The following is a 19,054-nucleotide window of genomic DNA, read 5'->3' as shown; positions in this document are numbered from 1 at the left end:
TCAAACACTTCCCAGCTGTGTGACCCTGGACCAATCACTTAACCCTTTTTGCCTCAGTTTCCTCATCTGTAAAATGATCTGGAGAAGGAAATGGCAAACCACTCTAGTACCTCTGCCAAGAAAACTCCAGATAGAGCCATGAAGAGTTGAACACAACTGTAATGACTCAACAACAATACTTTAAGATGTTTTCAATTTAAATTTTAGGGTAGATGACTTTCAAATTCTTCCCATAAAGCATGTTTTGATAGGTCAAGTCAGGAGTAAATATGAGGGCTTTTCATACCCTAGCAAATAGAGGGGAAAACAAAATTTGGAGAGTCAAATGACAATAATGTACATCTAGACGGCACAGTGGATAAAAGTGGTAGGCCTGGAGTCGGGAAGACTTGAATTCAAATCAGACCTCAGACACTTACTAGCTGTATGACCCTGGACAAGTCACTAACCCTGTTTGCCTTGGTTTTCTCATCTGTAAAATGAGCTGGAGGAGGAAATGGCAAACCATTAAAGTATCTTTGCCCAAAAAGCCCCAAATGGGGTCACAGAAAGTCAGACACAACTGAAACAACTAAACCACAGTAGCAACAAAGACAAATCATTAAATTACTTCATTTAAAGGTGGAAGGAATGTCAGAAATCATTGTAGTACAGATCCCTTATTTTTTCAATTTTTATTTTTTTCATTCTGAACTTGACAAACAGCAAGTAAAATGAGTGTTCCTACATAAATAGAACAGAAAAAGCAGTGTACAATCTCTAATGTACAATGCTCTTTTCTTTGTAACTATATAATAAATTTAACATGTAACTTTTTTTGGAGGCAATTGGGGTTAAGTGACTTGCCCAGGGTCACACTAGGAAGTGTCTGAGGCTGGATTCAAACTTACGTCCTCCTGACCCTAGGGCCAGTGCTCTATCCACTGTGCCACCTAGCTGCCCCTCAACATGCAACTTTCAAAACAATCTTGCTTGTCTGTCTTCTTTCTAACCTTCCTTCTATTCTCTCTTGGGCATTTAAATGTTTCAGTGACCCTCTTTTTCTTTCCATTTTTTCTGTTCCCCTATTCCTATCATACCTTTCCAACTCCCATTGAAAAATAAAATAAAACCCTTAAAATACATATGCATAGTCAAGCAAAACAAAATCCCAAGCTGACCATCAGAAAATAGAGTGTCTTATCCTGAAGCTTGAGTCTATCACTTCTCTGTCAGAAGGTGCCAATGCCCTGATTTTACAGATTGAGACACTGAGGCCAAGAAAAGACAAGTGACTTACTCATGACAGCACAGATTATAAATTGAGGAGCTGGGATTCAAATTGGGGCCCATATACCCCAAATCCAGAGCTTTTTGCCATATACAAACTCACCTGTTACATTTTGCCAAAAGTGAATCCTAGGTTTCAGGGCTCTTACTAATTACTATTGTATTACAATTGTATTCTGCTGTGACTCATATTTAGTCAGTATTTTGCTTTGACAAAGCGCTTTATATTCACTACCTCATTCATAAATCTTTAGCCTCCATCACTTGGATCTGTTTTACTGAAAATTCTAATCCTGCATGACCGATGAAGAAGGATGTTTCAAAGGTGGTTGAACCTCAAAAATCTATTGGAATGCTACTGTAATAACACCATGATGGTGGCCAAGAACGTGCTACAGTATCCAACACGATGCAAGATTTTAACATGTGTGAATTTATTTGAAGGCCCTTAATGTGGGCAGTTAGGTGGCACAGTGGATAGAGCACATGGCCTGGAATCAGGAAGACTTGAGTTCAAATTTAAGTTCAGACACTTCCTAGCTTTGAGACCCTGAGTAAGTCACTTAACCTCTGTTTGCCTCAGTTTCCATATCTGTAAAATGAACTGAAGAAGGAAATGGCAAATCACTCCAGTATCTTTGCCAAGAAAACCTCAAATGGGATCATGAAGTGTTGAACATGAAAAAACAACAACAAATGACATGATTTTATCTAATTGAATCTAATTGCACAAAAAAAATCCAATAACATTCACTGAACACACACTAAACATTAATAGTATTTTATTTGTCATTTAACAATACATTGAGAAGACACAATCCTTCATTTTCCTAGTGGAAGATACTTTAACTCCTAAATTAAGTCAACTCAGGGATATTGATAGGCTAAGCATAGTAAATTGAGTACTAGACTTGAAATCAGAGAAACTTGGGTTAAATCCCACCTTAGACATTTAGTAGCTCCATGAAGTTGGGCAAGTCATTTAAGTTCTCTTGGCCTCAGTTCTGTATCTGCAAAATGAGAGGACTGGACTCAATTGCCTCTAAGGTCCCTTCCAGCTTTAAATCTATGATTCTATGATCCTAAGAAAGTCAAGAATGAAATTCCGAAGAGACAAAGGGAAACAGTACCAACGGAAAGTAAGAGGATGCTGTCTAAAGAGACCAATGTGGATACACAGAAAATGTAACAAACAAACAAAATATCTAAAAGCCATGTACAGAATACAGAAGAGAGAAGAAGTTAACAACCAATTCGTAAGCAAGAATTTATTAAGTGCCTACTATGTACCAGGTATTATGCCAGGTGCTAGGAATATAAAGATAAAAATGAAATTGTTCTTATCCTCAATGAGCTTATATTCTATAAGGAAAGACAACATGTATGCATATAAGTATATAAAAAATAAGGGACTATGGGTGGGATGAATTGGAGGGGGAGGAAGTACCCACAGCTAAGGTGATCACACATGGCCTCATGTGCTTGATCTGAGTTTGGAAAGAAACTAGGAATCCTAAGAGGCAAAGAGGGGAGGGAGGGAGGGAGGGATTGTGAGAACAAGAAGAAGGGAGATTCAATGTTGTGTATAAGAAACAGTAGTAAGAAAGCCAGTTTGACTGGATCAAAGAGTACATGAAGGGAAGAAATGTATAATAAGGCTGGAAAGGCAGGCCAGAGTTGGGTTGTGAAGGGCTATGAATGCCCAGCATAGAAGTTTTTGTTTGATCTTAGCAGTAAGAGGGAGCCACTGGGGAAAGTTAAGCAGAGGAATGACAAAGCTTTAGGAATTTGCAAGCTATGGAACAATAGAGTAGAAGAGACGCTTGAAAAAGGGAGATCAAGTAGAAGGCTATTGCAATTGTGCAAATGAGAGGTGATGAGGGCCTGAACTACCATGATATCTGTATGTGTAAAGAGAAGGCAAGAGATGTTGTAGAGATTAAAAAAAAAATTTTAAAGGATAAAACTTGGCAATTGATTAGAGATGAGGGGAAGGGGAGCAAAGATAATTTAAAGATTACATGGGTGGCTGAAGGGTGGTGCCTTTTACAAAATAGGTAAATTCAGAAGAGTGGATTTGGGGGAGTACTGTTTTGGACATGCTGAGTTTGAGGCAGTTTGAAACATCTAATGGGAAGTTGGGGGAGCAAGACTGGAGCTCAGCGTGGAGGATGAATACAAAAGTGTGACATGATCCTGTCAAATTAGACCCAAGGTTGTTGAACCTCAGAATGAGCTGAGGCTGACGAGGAGAGCGAAGGACAATTAAAAAGGACTTTAAAAGTGATATTTAGAGAAAGAGGATGATCAAAGAAGGGATAGGAGTGCTGCATAAGAAGGGCACTGTAATAACTGATGACAGGAACAGCAAAGCTGTTTGATTCATATTTTGCTTCTGTTTCTCTGTCAGGGAGAATGACCTTTAGACAATAGGGAGTTGATACCCAAGGTAAATAAGGAGAATAAGGAGGTACTCAGCTGCTCTTGTTAAATTCAAGTCACCTGGGCCAGATGGGCTACATCTTCAGGTACTGTGTTAACTGACAGATGCCATTGCTGAACCATTGTCAGAGTTATCTGAAAGATCACGGAGAATAGGAAATGGCAGGACGGAAGGAAGGAAGGAAGGAAGGAAGGAAGGAAGGAAGGAAGGAAGGAAGGAAGAAGAAGAAGAAGGAAGGAAGGAAGGAAGGAAGGAAGGAAGAAGGAAGAAGGAAGGAAGGAAGGGAAGGAAGAAGGAAGGAAGAAGGAGGAAGGGAGGGAGGGAGGGAGAGGAAGGGAGGAGAGGGAGGAGGGAAGGAGGAAGGAAGGAAGGAAGGAAGGAAGGAAGGAGAGAAAGAGGGAGAAAGGAAAGAATTTGAAAAAGAAGGGAGGGAGGAAGAAAAGAGAAAGAGGAAGAAGTGGAAGGAGAGGGAAGGGAACAAGAAGGGGAAAGGGGAAAGGAATTTGTAAACTAGAGGAAAAAGGAGTTTGTCTTCATTTTTCAGGAACATATTATTAAAGACAGGGTTAGTGAACATCAAGAAAGGAAAGCAGTAAACACAAAGAGCCAGCATGACTTCATGGAGAACAGGTCATGCCAGTCTAACCTTATTTTCTCTTATAACAAGGTTACTTAACTAGTAGATCAGGAAAATGTTATAGCTATAGTTTACCTATATTTTAGCAAAGTATTTGATAATGGACCTCATGTTATTCCCATGGAATGAATGAAGAGAAAGGAATTAGAGAACAGAATAAATATGCAAATTATATACTGGTTGAACTCTAAGAATCTGAATCATCATTAATGGTTCCCAGTATTAATTGTCCCAGTTTGGCCAGAGAGCTCCAGTAGAACACTCCAGAGATCTAGGCTTGGACTTTGGCTTTATGTAATGTTTTTATCAATGACTTTGATAAAGGCATAAATGGCATATTCATCATATTTGCAAATGACACAAAGCTAAGAAAGCTAGCTATCTAAGAATGTTAGTATATTTAAAAGATCTTATTAGATTCCAAAAAAAAACTGGACTAATTGCAATAAGTGAAACATAATAGAGATAAATGTTAAGTCTTATACTTGGCTTGGGTCCAAGAAATCCAGGTCACAAGTAAAAATACAGAAGAGTCATGCTAAAATAGCAGTTTGAAAAAGATCTGGTTGTTGAGTCATTTCAGTTGAGTCCAACTCTCCGTGACCCCATTTGGGATTTACATGGTAAAGATACTGACGTGGTTTGCCATTTCCTTCTCCAGCTCATTTTACAGATGAGGAACTGAGGCAAACAGGGTTAAGTGACTTGCCCAGGGTCACACTGCTAGTAAGTATCTGAAGTCAAATTTGAACTCAAGTCCTCCCTGTTGCAGACCAGCACTCTATCCACTGTGCCACTGAGCTGCCCAACAGAGAGCGAGACTGCAAACTAAATAGAAACCAACAGTGTGATACGAAAGGCAAGAAAAGGGAATGCATTTTCAAATGCCTTTGGAGAGATAGCAGCTTCCAGGAATAAAGAGGTGATCACCCTGCCTCTGTACTCTGCACTCTGCCATGCTCGAACCATATCTAGTGTATTGTGCTCAGCTCTAAGTACCAAATTTTAGGAAGGACATTGACAAAATGTACGATGCCTAGAGGAGAGTAACAGAATGATGAAATTCTTCAAATGTAGGTCCTATCAGAATTGGTTGAAGGAACTGAGGATGTTTTGCCCAGAAAGAAGACTCAAGGAGCACACAATGGCTATCTTCAAGTACTGGAAAGATTGTCATTTGAAAGACGATTAGATTGTTTTGTCCCAAAGGGCACAACTTGGAACAATGGAAAGGAGTGATAAAAAGGCAGTTTTAGGCTTAATAGAATTGTCCTAGCTGTTTCACAAGGCTTTATCACAAAAACTATAGATGCCAGTACTATATCTCAAAAGCCAAATAAAACATTGTGGAAAAGGCAGTCTAAACTGGTAACTAGAAAGCAGCTGTTGAAAAAGATTTCTGTCTTTGGGGGGGGCGGTAAGCCTCTTTGCCTATGGAGCCTGGGACAGACTATGTGAGGTTTTTTTACTTTTTTTGATCTATGAATATCTATGAGTGAATGTGTGGAAGAGATTCAGGAAATGTTTTTATTTCCTACCATGACTGGAGAGAAGCTTGAAAGAGAAAAGAGATGGAAGGTATATGTGTATGTATGTGTATATTATATATGTGTACATGTACATATATACATATACACATACATGTACGTATATATACACACACACATAGATATACTCTCTTATATAGACATACATTTGTGTATACACACTCACCTATAGCTAAATAAATGTATAGATGGATGCGTGTGTGTACAAAAAATCAGATTATCAGTTGACACAAAAAAGCAATGGAGAGATCCATGGTGAACATAAGTAGAGTGTACTGTATTTCCAGGGCTTTTAAGAAGTAAAGATATCATCCAGTTAATGTATTCAAATGTATACAAAAGATGGTGGGCTAATCATGTAGGGAGAACGAGAATAGAAGAAGGATGACCCAAGAACAGAACTGGTACCTATGGAATGTTAAAGCTCTCCAGGATGTTGGGTGGATCATTGATGGAAGATTAATGGGAAGATCCAGACAAGAATCTCACAGGATAAGGAGTAGATGAGACAAGATCTATATTTCTGGAGGGAGGCCCCACATTGAGAAGATCACAGAAATTTACTGAAATGTGGAAGTATTAACATAATACTGTAATTATGTATACTTATCAGCTAGAAGGTTCATAGTCTTAAAACATAGCTATAGTAGAATCTCAATATAGTTTAATGAAGTATAACCTCAATAGAAACCATTTTTTACTTAAGTCTGTGACTCCATCAGCAACTAAGACAATATTCTACATCTAATAATTGCTTAATATTGCATGTTGATCATGAGATCATAGGATCGCAGATACAGAGCTAGAAGGGACCTTAAAGGTCATCTAGTCCAATGCTCTCATTTTTACAGATGAGGCAACTGAGGCCAAGGAGTTAAGTATTTGCCCAAAGTCACAATAGTAATAAATGGCAGAATCAGAATTTGAACTCAGGGCTTCTGACTCAAGTCAGTTCTTTCACTATGTTTATTAATTTGAGTAAAATTTTTGGAATAAAATTCTTAATCAGAAGATAGGGAACATATTAAATGCAGAGGGTCCGAACTTCTGTTTTGTTATTGTCCTCTAGACCTTCTGCTCTACATCAACTCTAGATATCTATCACCTTCACCCAGAAAAATCATATATTACCTTTCCATTAATTAAGGTTGGGGAGGAAAGAGGCACATATTGCTAGACTTTCAAAAATGCTGGAAAAATTAATTAGTATAGACATTCAATCAATCAGCAAATATTTATTAAGTACCTACTATATACCAGGGGCAGCTAGGTGGCACAGTGGATAGAGCACCAGGCCTGGAATCAGGAAGACCCGAGTTCAAATCTGCCCTCGGATATTTCCTAGCTGTGTGACCCTAGGCAAGTCATTTAATTCTGCTTGCCTCAGTTTCCTCATCTGTAAAATGAGCTGGAGAAGGAAATGGCAAGCCAGTTCAGTATCTTTGCCAACAGAACCCCGAAGAGTCGGCCATGACTAAAAAATGACTAAACAACAACAAACTATATTTTAGGCATTGTGGTAGGATACAAGGACAAAGAATGAAACAATCCCTACTTGCAGTAGGCTTACATTCTCTCTCTCTCTCTCTCTCTCTCTCTCTCTCTCTCTCTCTCTCTCTCTCTCTCTCTCTCTCTTTGCTTTTAGGCAATTGGGGTTAAGTGACTTGCCCAGGGTCACACAGCTAGAAAGTGTCAAGTGTTTGGTCTGAGGCCAGATTTGAACTCAGCTCCTCCTGACTTCAGGGCCGGTGCTCTATCCACTGTGCCACCTAGCTACCCCAGTAGGCTTACATTCTAATGGAGGAGACAATAAATACATAGAAAAATATAATCTAAATGTAGTTATAAAATCCACATACTTTGCATGTTATAACACATGCTACTATTTTATTATTACACATTATGGGGAACAAGTCAACCCAGAGAGGCTTGTCACATGTTGGATAAAGGGCTAGCCTTTAAACCAAGAAGACCTGTGTTCAAGTCCTACCACTAGCACATGGTGTCTGTGAACCAGGGGCAAAAGTCATGCGATATCTCAGAGATATAAGTTACTCTCAAAGAGACCCTAAGTTGCAAAATACGTGCTGACTTGCATTGGTAGAGAGAGTTTCCTCGCCTGGGAGTTCCCTATGTTAATGAAATCACATGCCCATTCCCTATCCTACCCCTAAATTGACCCAGCAGTAGGCTAACCTGAATTTTTCTATACAAAAACTGGGGAAAAGGGGAAGAGTACAGTTTTTTCCTCCTAATCATACATGGCAGACTGGCCAACCTTCCTTTTATTTTTTGTTTGTTTTTGGAGGCGAATGGGGTTAAGGGACTTGCCCAGGGTCACACATCTAGTAAGCTTCTTTGGATATTTTTAACTCAGGTCCTCCTGACTCTGGGACCCAGTGTTCTGTCCACTGTGCCACCTGGCTGCCCCCTTCCTGCTATTTAAAGAGCTAATTAATCAACATCTATTTAGTGAGCGCCTACTGTACATAGCACGTACAAGTTGTTGCTGCTGTCCAGTCGTTTCAGTTGTATCCAACTGTTTGCTGACCCCATTTGGGGTTTTCTTGGCAGAGATACTGTAGTGGTTTGTCATTTCCTTCTCCAGCTCATTTGATAGATGAGGAAACTGAGGCAAATAAGGTTAAGTGACTTGCCCAGAGTCACACTGCTAGGAAGTGTTTGAGGGTAGATTTGAACCCAGGTCTTCCTGACTACAAGGTAGGCAATCTATCCATTGTGCCACCTAGCTGTCCAGTACATACAAAACATAATGCTAAAGGGCAGATTCCATCCCAGTCCTAAGTCTTGCTTTCTTAAATCTCTTGTTAGCTGCAGCTGCTCAGAGCCAGAAAGGGGAGGGCTAGTCCAGTATATATTAAGACCTCAATATTGAGGTCTTTTTTTTTAAACCTTAAATGTGGTCGTGAAAAAATACAAGGGGGGCAGCTAGGTGGCACAGTGGATAGAGAGCTCGAGTCAGGAGGACCTGGGTTCAAATCTGACCTCAGACACTTGACACTTACTAGCTGTGTGACCCTGGGCAAGTCACTTAACCCCAACTGCCTCACCAAAAGAAAAAAAAAAAAGACAAGGGAGGTGATCAGGCCTAAGATCTTGGCTCTATTTCTCACTACTATTTGGGGCCTTGGGATCATTTGATTTCTTTGCTTTTATTCCCTCATCTATAATAATGTAGTTTGTCTTTTTTTTTTTTGAAAAGGACCAATGACATCATGGCATGGTGTCTTGACTTGCCCATGAATTGGATTTAAGTGAGACAGACTTGCACAAAATCAAACCTCGCTCTCTCTTCCACAGTCATCCAAGTCCAGTGGCAGGACAAAAGTCAGGGAAGCAGTGGATGACGTTGGCATCTTCCCTGTCTAACCAAGCTAAACATTCCACAGCACCTGCTTCAGTTGTCTTCATGGCCATTGGAACAAATTGTTCTCATCTGCCCATTCCACTGGGGGAAATCTTCACATGCTTGGGGGACACCCCCTAACTCACCAATGGGTTTCTGACCCATTGGTTACCCTCAATCTGGTTTAGCTCATCACCCAAGACAGTGTACCCAAGTGTGACCACTACAGGTGCTACAGCTTCACAGGTTGGGGGCAGAGCCAAGACTGCGGAGTGAAAGCAGCAACTTGCTTGAGCTCTCCCCCAAACCCCTCCAAATACCTATAAAAAATGGCTCTAAACAAATTCTAAGGCAGTTTAACCCACAAAAAGACAGAGGGAAACAAATTTCCAGCCCAAGACAACCTGGATGATTGATTAGAAAGGCATATCTTGCCAGGCTGGGAGAGGAGCACAGCACAGCGTGGGCACGTAGGCCGCAGCAAACCTGGAACAGGCCTCAGAGGACTGAATCGTGGGCAGCTGTGGCAGTTTCCAGATTCCTCAATCCACGAAAGCCAAAGACAACTTAGAAGGTCAGTGGGAAAAGTCTGTTTCTGCGGTGCTGAGAGAGGAAGGTGGGGTCTCAGATCCATCCCCCAAGAGCGTGGCCCTGGGGTGGGCAGCTGCTTCCCGAGCTTCTGGCACACAGACTGAGGGGGAATCCAGTGGCTGATCAGAGAGGGATTGCAGGGATCTCTTTGCCAGTGCTGAGGCAGGAATCTCTTGCTTTGCCCATGCTTGGATCTGGGTCACAGTTCTGGGCGGTGGTGCCAGGGTGAGGAGGAGCACTGGTGTGGTGGAGCTTGTAGTGGAGGCGAAGAGGAAACCCTCCTCACAGTTCCAAGAGAGAAAAGACTACTTGTGGCCGGTCACTCAAAGACCAGAGCTCAGGCCAGGAAAAGAGTAAACACCTTGCCCCTTATCATACCACCTTGAAAGAACTGAAAATTTACAGGTCCCTACAAGTATCTCTGAAAACACCTATATAAATCCCGAAAGCTTGGGACAGTACATTCTCCACATTGGAAGCAGACCCTTACCTTAACAAAGAGTTTAAAACTCAAGTAATTGGCCAGGATCATGAGCAAACAGGGCAAAAAAAGTCAGGCTATATTATCTTACTTTGGTGACAAAGAAGATCAAAATATATAACCAGAAGAAGACAACAAAGTCAAAGCTCCTACATCCAAAGCCTCCAAAAAAATGAATCAGTCCCAGGCCTTGGAAGAGCTCAAAAGGGATTTTGAGAAGCAAGTAAGAGAAGTAGAGGAAAAACTGGGAAGAGAAATGAGAGTGATGCAAGAAAATCATGAAAAACAAGTCAACAGCTTGCTAAAGGAGACCCAAAAAAATACTGAAGAAAATAACACCTTAAAAAATAGCCTAACCCAAATGGCAAAAGAGGTCCAAAAAGCCAATGAGGAGAAGAATGCCCTAAAAAGAAAATTGGCCAAATGGAAAAGGAAGTCCAAAAGATTACTGAAGAAAATACTTCCTTAAAAATTAGAATAGAGCAATTGGAAGCTAGTGACTTTATGAGAAATCAAGACACTGTAAAACAAATCCAAAAGAATTAAAAATAGAAAACAATGTGAAATATCTCATTGGAAAAACAACTGACCTGGAAAATAGATCCAGGAGAGAGAATTTAAAAATTATTGGACTATCTGAAAGCCATGATCAAAAAAAGAGCCTAGACATCATCTTTCAAGAAATTATCAAGGAAAACTGCCCTGATATTTAGAACCAGAGGGCAAAAAGAAATTGAAAGAATCCACAGATCTCCTCCTGAAAGAGATCCCCAAAGGAAAACTCCTAGGAATGTTATAGCCAAATTCCACAGTTCCCAGGTGAAGGAGAAAATATTACAAGCTGCCAGAAAGAAACAATTCAAATACTGTGGAAACACAATCAAGATAACACAAGATTTAGCAGCTTCTACATTAAGGGACACAGGGCATGGAATATAATATTCCAGAGGGCAAAGGAGATAGGATTACAACCAAGAATCACCTACCCAGCAAAACTGAGTATAATCCTTCAGGGGAAAAAATGGTCATTCAGTGAAATAGAGGACTTTCAAGCATTCTTGATGAAAAGACCAGAGGTGAATGGAAAATTTGACTTTCAAATATAAGACTCAAGTGGAACATGAAGAGGTAAACAGGAAAGAGAAATCATAAGAGACTTATTAAGGTTGAACTGTTTACATTCCTGCATGGAAAGATGATATTTATAACTCATGGACCTTAAGTATTAGGGTAGTTGGAGGAAAAAAATTATATGTATGTATAGGTAGATAGATAGATAGATAGATAGATAGATAGATAGACAGATAGACAGATAGATAGGTGATAGATAGATAGATAGATAGATAGATAGATAGATAGATAGACAGATAGATAGAGGGCACAGGGTGAGTTGAAGATTAAGGGGTCATATCTAGAGAATAAAATTAAGGGATGAGAGAGGATTATATTTGGAGAAGAAGGGAGAGGTAGAATGGGGCAAATAATCTCACAAAAAAAAACAGACAAGAAAATGCTCTTATAGTGGAAGGGAAATGGGGGAAGGTGAGAGGGAATGAGTGAATCTTATTCTTATAGGATTTGGCTTAAGGAGGGAATAACATACACATTCAATTGGGTAAGGAAATCTGTCTTACCCTATGGAAAATAGGGGAGAAGGGACAAGAGACAGGGGGATGATAGAGAGGAGGGCAGATTGGGAAAGGGGTAATCAGAAGCAAATACTTCTGAGAGGGACAGGGTCAAAAGAAAGAATAGAATAAATGGGAGGGCAGGATAGAATTAAGGGAAATAGAGTTAGTTTTTCACAACATGTATACTATGGAAGTGTTTTGCATAATTGTACATGTATAACCTATATTGAGTTGCTTGCCTTTTCAATGAGGGTCGGTGGGGACAGAGGAAGGGAGAAGATTTGAAACCTAAAGTTTTAAAAACATATGTTTTAAAAAATGTTTTCATATGCTACTGGGAAATAAGAAATACAGGAAATGGGGTACAGAAGTCTGTCCTGCCCTACAGGAAAATAGAAGGGGAAGGGGATAAGAGAAGGGGGGAAGAGATAGAAGAGAGGAGACTAGGGGAAGGGATATTCAGAATGCATGCCATCTTCGGGTGGGGAGAGGGGTGAGATGGGGTGAAAATTTGGGACTCAAAATCTTGTGGAAGTAAATATTGAAAACTAAAAATAAATAAATTTATAAAAATAAAATCACTGATATTTTCACATCACATCATAAAAAAAAAAGAATCACAGGTGAGAGTTGAGTGTCAGTTAGGCACCAAAGGTAGATGAGCAGCCCTGAAAAAAAGTTCAGCAAGCCCTCATACCAGATGTGCTAGTCTTCCTTGAATACCCCACAAACTCTTCTAAAACAGTACCTCCTAATAGGATTGCACACCGTCTTAGGGAGAGAAGTGGGAAGGGACGGGGAGAAAAATTTTAAACTCAAAAGCTTATGGAAGTGATTGTTGATAAATCAAAATAAATTAATAAAAATTTTAAAAAATAAAATAAAACAGTACCTCTTATTTGTATAACACTTAAAAACATTCAAAAGATTGAATTATCTTGATTGATTCTCACTAACATTTGAGATAGGTTGAGCAAGTAGCATGGTCCCTGTTTTACATGTGAAGAAAACAGTATCAGAAAGTGACTGGCCAGGCACAAGTAGTTGGCTCAGTGGATAGAGCACCAGCCCTGGAGTCAGAAGGACCTGAGTTCAAATCTGGCCTCAGACACTTGACACTTACTAGTTGTGTGACTCTGGGCAAGTCACTTAATCCCGATTGTCTGGACAAAAAAAAAAAAAGTGACTGGCCCAAGATCACTCAGCCAGTAGCAGATGAAGAGGCCAGGGCTAGAACTCAGATTTTCCAACTCTCAGTTCAAGTACTTTCAAACAATTCATTGTAAATAAATAGGGTAAAGTCTGGGCCTGGAATTTCATTTCTGTTGGAACTTTCAGGTGAGGAAATGCTCTCTACCAATGTAATTCTCACTTTCTCTGAAAATTAGAGGCTTAAGAGAATTACCCATCATCCGGAAGTGTTTTGCCATTTCCTTCTTCAATGGATTAAGGCAAACAGAGGTTAAGTGACTTGCCCAGGATTTTGTTTTTTGGTCATTTCAGTCATGTCTTACCCAGAGTCAGTCCTATAACCAGTATGTGTCAGAAATGGAACTTGAACTAGAGCTGTGCTGGTCAATGTTTAACTATGACTCTTCCAAGAAAAATTGTACATCTACTTTTCAGTTTAATCTGCATTATACACCACCTTAAATCTACTTTAGACAACAAACCAGAGAATAAATCAAGCCCATGACTTGCCCATTATGGAGCTGTAAATGTTCCCACTAAAAACTTCACAATTGGTTCTCCCAAACTGGTCCAACTGACAAGGACACCCCTTATTTGAATCCAGCTTTTCCTGGCTCTGAGGCTACCATTCTAGCCACTACCTCACACTACTACTTCTTAGAAATAAAAAGTCTCTACAAAATATCCCCTTGCCTGTAAGAAGTGAATTTCTATTTTCAATTTGAATCAACTAAAAAAATATGTATTAAGCATCAGTGCATCAGGTACTGTTCTAGGTACTGAAATGGTGACAAAAAATTAAAAATCAAGTCCCAATCCACAAGAAGGTTACATTCTACTTGGGGAAGGGGCATGAACACATTTTTTTAAATATTTACAAAATAAACACAAAGTAATTATGAAGGACAACACTATAACAACAATAACAGCGAAAGTATCTTCTAACAGATGGCCCTTAAGCTGAGCTATAAAGTAGATAGAATGCTGGCCTGGAGTCAAAAGACCTGAGCTCAAAACCAGCCTCATATACTAACTCTCTGTTCGACCTTAGAGGAGTCACTCAACCCTGTTTGCTTCAGTTTCCTCATCAATAAAATGAGCTAGAGAAGGAAATGACAAACCACTCCAGTATCTTTATCAATAAAACTGCAAATGGGATCATGACATGACTGAAATGACCGAAAAACAAGATCTTGGGCAAGTCGCTTAACCTCTGTTTCCTTAATCCATTGAAGAAGGAGATGGCAAACCACTCTAGGATCTTTGCCAAGAAAACCTCAGATGGGGTCACAAGAGTTAGACATAACTGAAAACAACTGAACAACAAGAAAAAAGGTTCCAAGAGGCAGAGGGAAGAGGGGAAAGCATTCCCAGGCCAAGGCTGGACGGCAGAAGATGGGATGTTATATGCTGGGAATAGCCAATAGGCTAGTCTGACTGAAACAGAGTTATGTTAGGAAGTGTAATGGGTCACCAGCCTAGGTGTATACACTGGAATCAGATGTGAAAGAGCTTTATATGTTCCCAGTGACTTCAATTTTCAAGCCGGACAGTCTTTGGAGAGAGGGGTTTTGGTCCTTAAAATACAAGACTCAAGACAGCAAAAAATAAAATCCAAATAACTCTGGTTCTGCATTTCTTTTTGTCAATTTTTTTTAACTTTCTAGCAAGTTAGAAATATTTCATTGGAGTAATAGCTGACTTTTATAGAGCATTTTAAAGGTTTGCAACATGAAGCTTTAATCATCTCATTGAAGCCTCACAATAACCTTGTGGGGAAGGCACAAGAGGTATCATTATTCCCATACTGTAGATGAGGAAGCTGACTCACTCACGGTTACACAATTAAGTGTGGGAGCTTGGATTTGAACCCAGGTTTTCTGACACCAAGTCCAACAGACCATGCCCAGCTTCCTTTTACATTAATGTCCAAAAAATTAACAATAGTACGATGTTGTATTCAAAGATTAAAATGCTGAAAAAGGAGATGGAAGGAAGCACCATAAATTCTAGCAGTACAGCCTGCCTTCTCCATCATAGCCAGGTCCTCCTGTCAGGGAGAACCACTGGGAGTAAACCACTATAGGAGGGAAAACTAAAGTTTTAGGAGCTTTGGGTAAATGTTTTGCCTGCCTTGAATAGTTTTCACATTTCTAACCTTGCTTTGGCTTGGGTTTTATTTTTGTTTGGTTAGGGGTTTTGCTTGTTTGTTTGATTGATTGATTTAGAATTTCCAGGTTTGTCTTGGAATTAAGATTTCATTTATGAAGAGAACTTCCAGTGTGGAGATTCCCTCTACCAAGTCTGGTCTATGACTCCACATTTATACTTTCAGAGCCTTGGCGGGGGTTGAGGGGGGAGGGGAAGGACTGAAGGTTGACACTCAGGGTCCCTCAGCCAGTGTGCATCACAGGAGGGACTCGAACCCTTACTCAAGGCTGGTTGTTCTCTAGCCACAATGCCATACTTCCTCTCTAACCTTGGATTCAAAACAATTACTTTTCTTTTTTCCCAGTTTTTCTGTCATTTGAAATTACTGTCCCCTTTACACATATCTTTACCTAGAAACAGATTATAATCTCCACTGAGCAGAGACAATGTAGTGGAAAAGAAAGACTGTTGGATTTGGGATCAGGAAGGAAGGAAATAGGCATTTATTAAGCACCTACTACGTGCCAGGCACTGTGTTAAGTGCTTTATAATTATCATCTCATTTGATCTCTTGCAACAACTCTGGAAAGTAAGGAGTTTTAGTATCCCCATTTTATAGATGAGGAAACTGAAGTAAACAGAGGTTAAGTGACTTGCCCAGAGTCACACAGCTAAAAAGTATCTAGGCCAGATTTTCACATGGGTCTTCCTGACTCCAGGCCCACACTATCCACTGTATCAACTAACTAGTTATCCCCCAAAAAATAAACTCTAATAAATTATAGTAGCTCCCTATTACCTCTAGAATCAAATATAAATTCTACTTTCTGACTTTTAAAGTCCTTCACTACTGGGCCCCTTGCTACCATTCCAGTTCTTCTTATATTTGACTTTCCTGCACATACTCTATGAGTCAGGAACATTGGCCTTCACGCTGTCCCTCAAACACAACACTCCATCTCTTAATATTGGCTGTCTCCCATGCCTGGAATGCTCTCTCTCTCTCTTTAACTCCACCTGCTACATTTTCTGGTTTCTTTCAAAACTTAGCTATAGGAGGACTTTCCAGGTCCCTTCCCAGCCCTGTATATATCTTCTATATACTGTAAATAGCTGTCTGCATGCTGTCATTCCTTTAAACTGTGAGCTCCTTAAGGGCAGGAATTATATATTTGGTTTTCTTTTTTTGGTTTTCCACTTAACACATGTTTGTTGCTGACTTTTTAAAAAAATGGATAAGTAATACTTGTAACTGTTGAACCTACTTCACTGGATTGTTGGGCGCCTGAAATGAGAAGATAAACATAAAGTGCTTTGGAAATGTTAAAGTCCTAGAGAAATTGTCAGCTGCTGTTATGATTCACTGAATGCTTCAACTAGATGATGGAGATGCTTGCAAAGTGAAGGATTCACATGTCTGGTACTGCTTATGAAAGAAAGCTCAACCCAATGTCTGCTGAGACATGTCATTATCAAGCTTAATTAGTACCAGCTAATTAGCTGGCTGATAACCATCAGGAAATTAGATTATGTTCATGTTGATCATTATATTAATGGTGTGCTTAATGGATGATATCCTCATTAGGAGATGTTAGCATATCTAATCAAACTTTGTTGAAATTGACAAAGCTTTGATATTTGTCCTATGTGCCAGCTCATCAGAGTTCAGCCATAATACAGGAGGAGGCCAAATTCTCCGACTGTTAACAATAGCAAGGACAAGATGGTACCAATAAGGGACTTCAAATTCTGTGTGGTCCAAAGGGTGCTGTTTTCTTGTAAACTAGTGAAAAATCAAAGTTTCATCAATTCCCCCAACATTTATTATACTGCCTGCTTTATACCACGCATTGTACTGACAACAAAAATACAAAAATTAAGCTGGAAATAGGATTGAACTCAGAACCACAGGACCTGAATTTGAGTCATACTTCTGACACTTACTAGCTGTGTGATGCTGGACAAATCACTTGACCTTTCTGAGCTCCAGTTTCCTTATCTATAAAATAGGAAAGTTGGTCTGGAAGACTTCTGAGGTCCCTTTTGCTCTAGATCTATGATCCTTTGGACACAGTCCCTGCCTCCAAGGAGCTTATAATGCTACCATAGAAGGAAAGAAGATATAATATGGACATAAATAAGCATGAAACAAGGTAGTATGTTAAGATAAGCCAAGCAGAGATCAAGAAAAGGTGTTCTAGGAGATTCTGAGAAAGAAGAGGTCAGTTTCCACTGGTGTGGGATCAGGGAAGGCTTCCTGGAAGAAGTAGCACCTTCACTGGAACTAGATTGGGAAAAGATTTAAACAGGTGGAAAGGAAGAAAGAGTTTGTTCAAAATATGGGCATCACCTATGCAAGCAGAGAGGAGGAAACGTGTAGGACAAAATCTCAAAATTCTTAGTCTAGTTTGATTGGAACATGGAGTTCACTAAGGGGAGGAGGTTGGGGGAAAAGGCTGCAAAAGTTAGGGAAAAAAGGTTAATTATATTTATTTGCTATGAAGGAAAACTTATATGAGGGTAGCTATGGAAGTAGAGATGTATAGTAATAGTGATACCAAAAAAAAGAAGAAGAAGAAAATAAAGAAAATGGAGTCAGAATTAAGGGAACCAATGAATCATTTTTAAAACATGCAGAGTAGAAAATTAGGAAGCTCAGAAGAAGACATAGACAGGCAAGGAAGCATGGAAACTATCATGTCAAACTTGAAATATTCTAAAAAATAAGATGAACATTATAAAGATTCAGAGTTTCCTATGCAGTCCTCATTTCCTGTTCTTCTTTGTATGATAAATGTTCATGTTTACTGATGTTCATCAGGCTCATAATAATCGTATAACTTGGATGAACTGTCCTATAGGGACTAATTCTTGGACCAGGTGCTTGGCCCCTGCCTGGCACCAGTCAATCACATTGAAGTTTAGGAGGAGCCCGCTTATAGCCATATTTGTAAATATGTGTATGTGTATATGTATGTATATATACATACACACACATATGTGACAGCAACAGAGGGTAAGGTACTGCGTGTGTTAAAAGAACAGGCAATTTCTAGCTGGCACTGTCCTGCCTATGGCTCTCCAGATGACAAGATGTGACTCCAGTAAAGGGGTAAAGAAGGGCAGCATACTTCTCCATCCTGGTGTCCTGGTGAGCCGGCCCATATGGCGGCTGGTGCCAGGGAACTTAACCAAGCAAGTTTTTGCTGGGGGCCCCTGAGGGCCTTTGCCTCTTTGTGATTCTTCACAGGGTACCTACTAACCTTATGAGTTCTCCACTAACATGATGGCAGCAATCGCATCCAAAGGAGTTATTGGCTATTGCTTGGGCATTAACAGGAGCAGGCTAGAGACAAGAAAGAAATACCTGACAGCTACTCTAATGTCCTTAGAAAAAATGACCAGTGATAGGAGAGGGGCTCGGTCCATTTTACCAGAAGAGTTGATCAAATAGTGCCCAAGCAAGGTAAAATATAAAGTGACTAATTAGCAGCCTTTTAAACTGTTTTATGTCCTGATGACACAACTGTACTGACCTCCCAGCAAACTATAACAGTAGTTATGTTACTGAATCTTGTTTAAATTATTCTGTTAATGCACACTGTGATTCTTTCTGCACTTAGCATTTGTTTACCTTCCCCCATACCTGATTCATGTTGGTTCCCTGAGAACCTTTTTACTTCCCTTTCCCATCACTTTCCTGCACGTATGAGCCACAACTTTTACTATAATTATCAGTGCCCTAA

The 19,054-nt window shown here is 39.8% G+C and overlaps 1 protein-coding gene across 6 annotated transcripts in view; it reads right to left on the bottom strand.

Moving 5' to 3' along the window:
• SQOR (sulfide quinone oxidoreductase) overlaps window positions 1–19,054 on the bottom strand; it is a 71,648-nt gene that overhangs the window by 33,013 nt on the left and 19,581 nt on the right. The window lies entirely within an intron of this gene.

The sequence above is a fragment of the Phascolarctos cinereus genome, unplaced genomic scaffold (assembly GCF_003287225.1).
Source record: "Phascolarctos cinereus isolate Bilbo 61053 unplaced genomic scaffold, phaCin_HiC Scaffold_3;HRSCAF=262, whole genome shotgun sequence".
Classification (NCBI taxonomy): domain Eukaryota; kingdom Metazoa; phylum Chordata; class Mammalia; order Diprotodontia; family Phascolarctidae; genus Phascolarctos; species Phascolarctos cinereus.
Note: the sequence above shows the minus strand (reverse complement) of the source record. Positions and strands in the feature narration are given on the sequence as shown.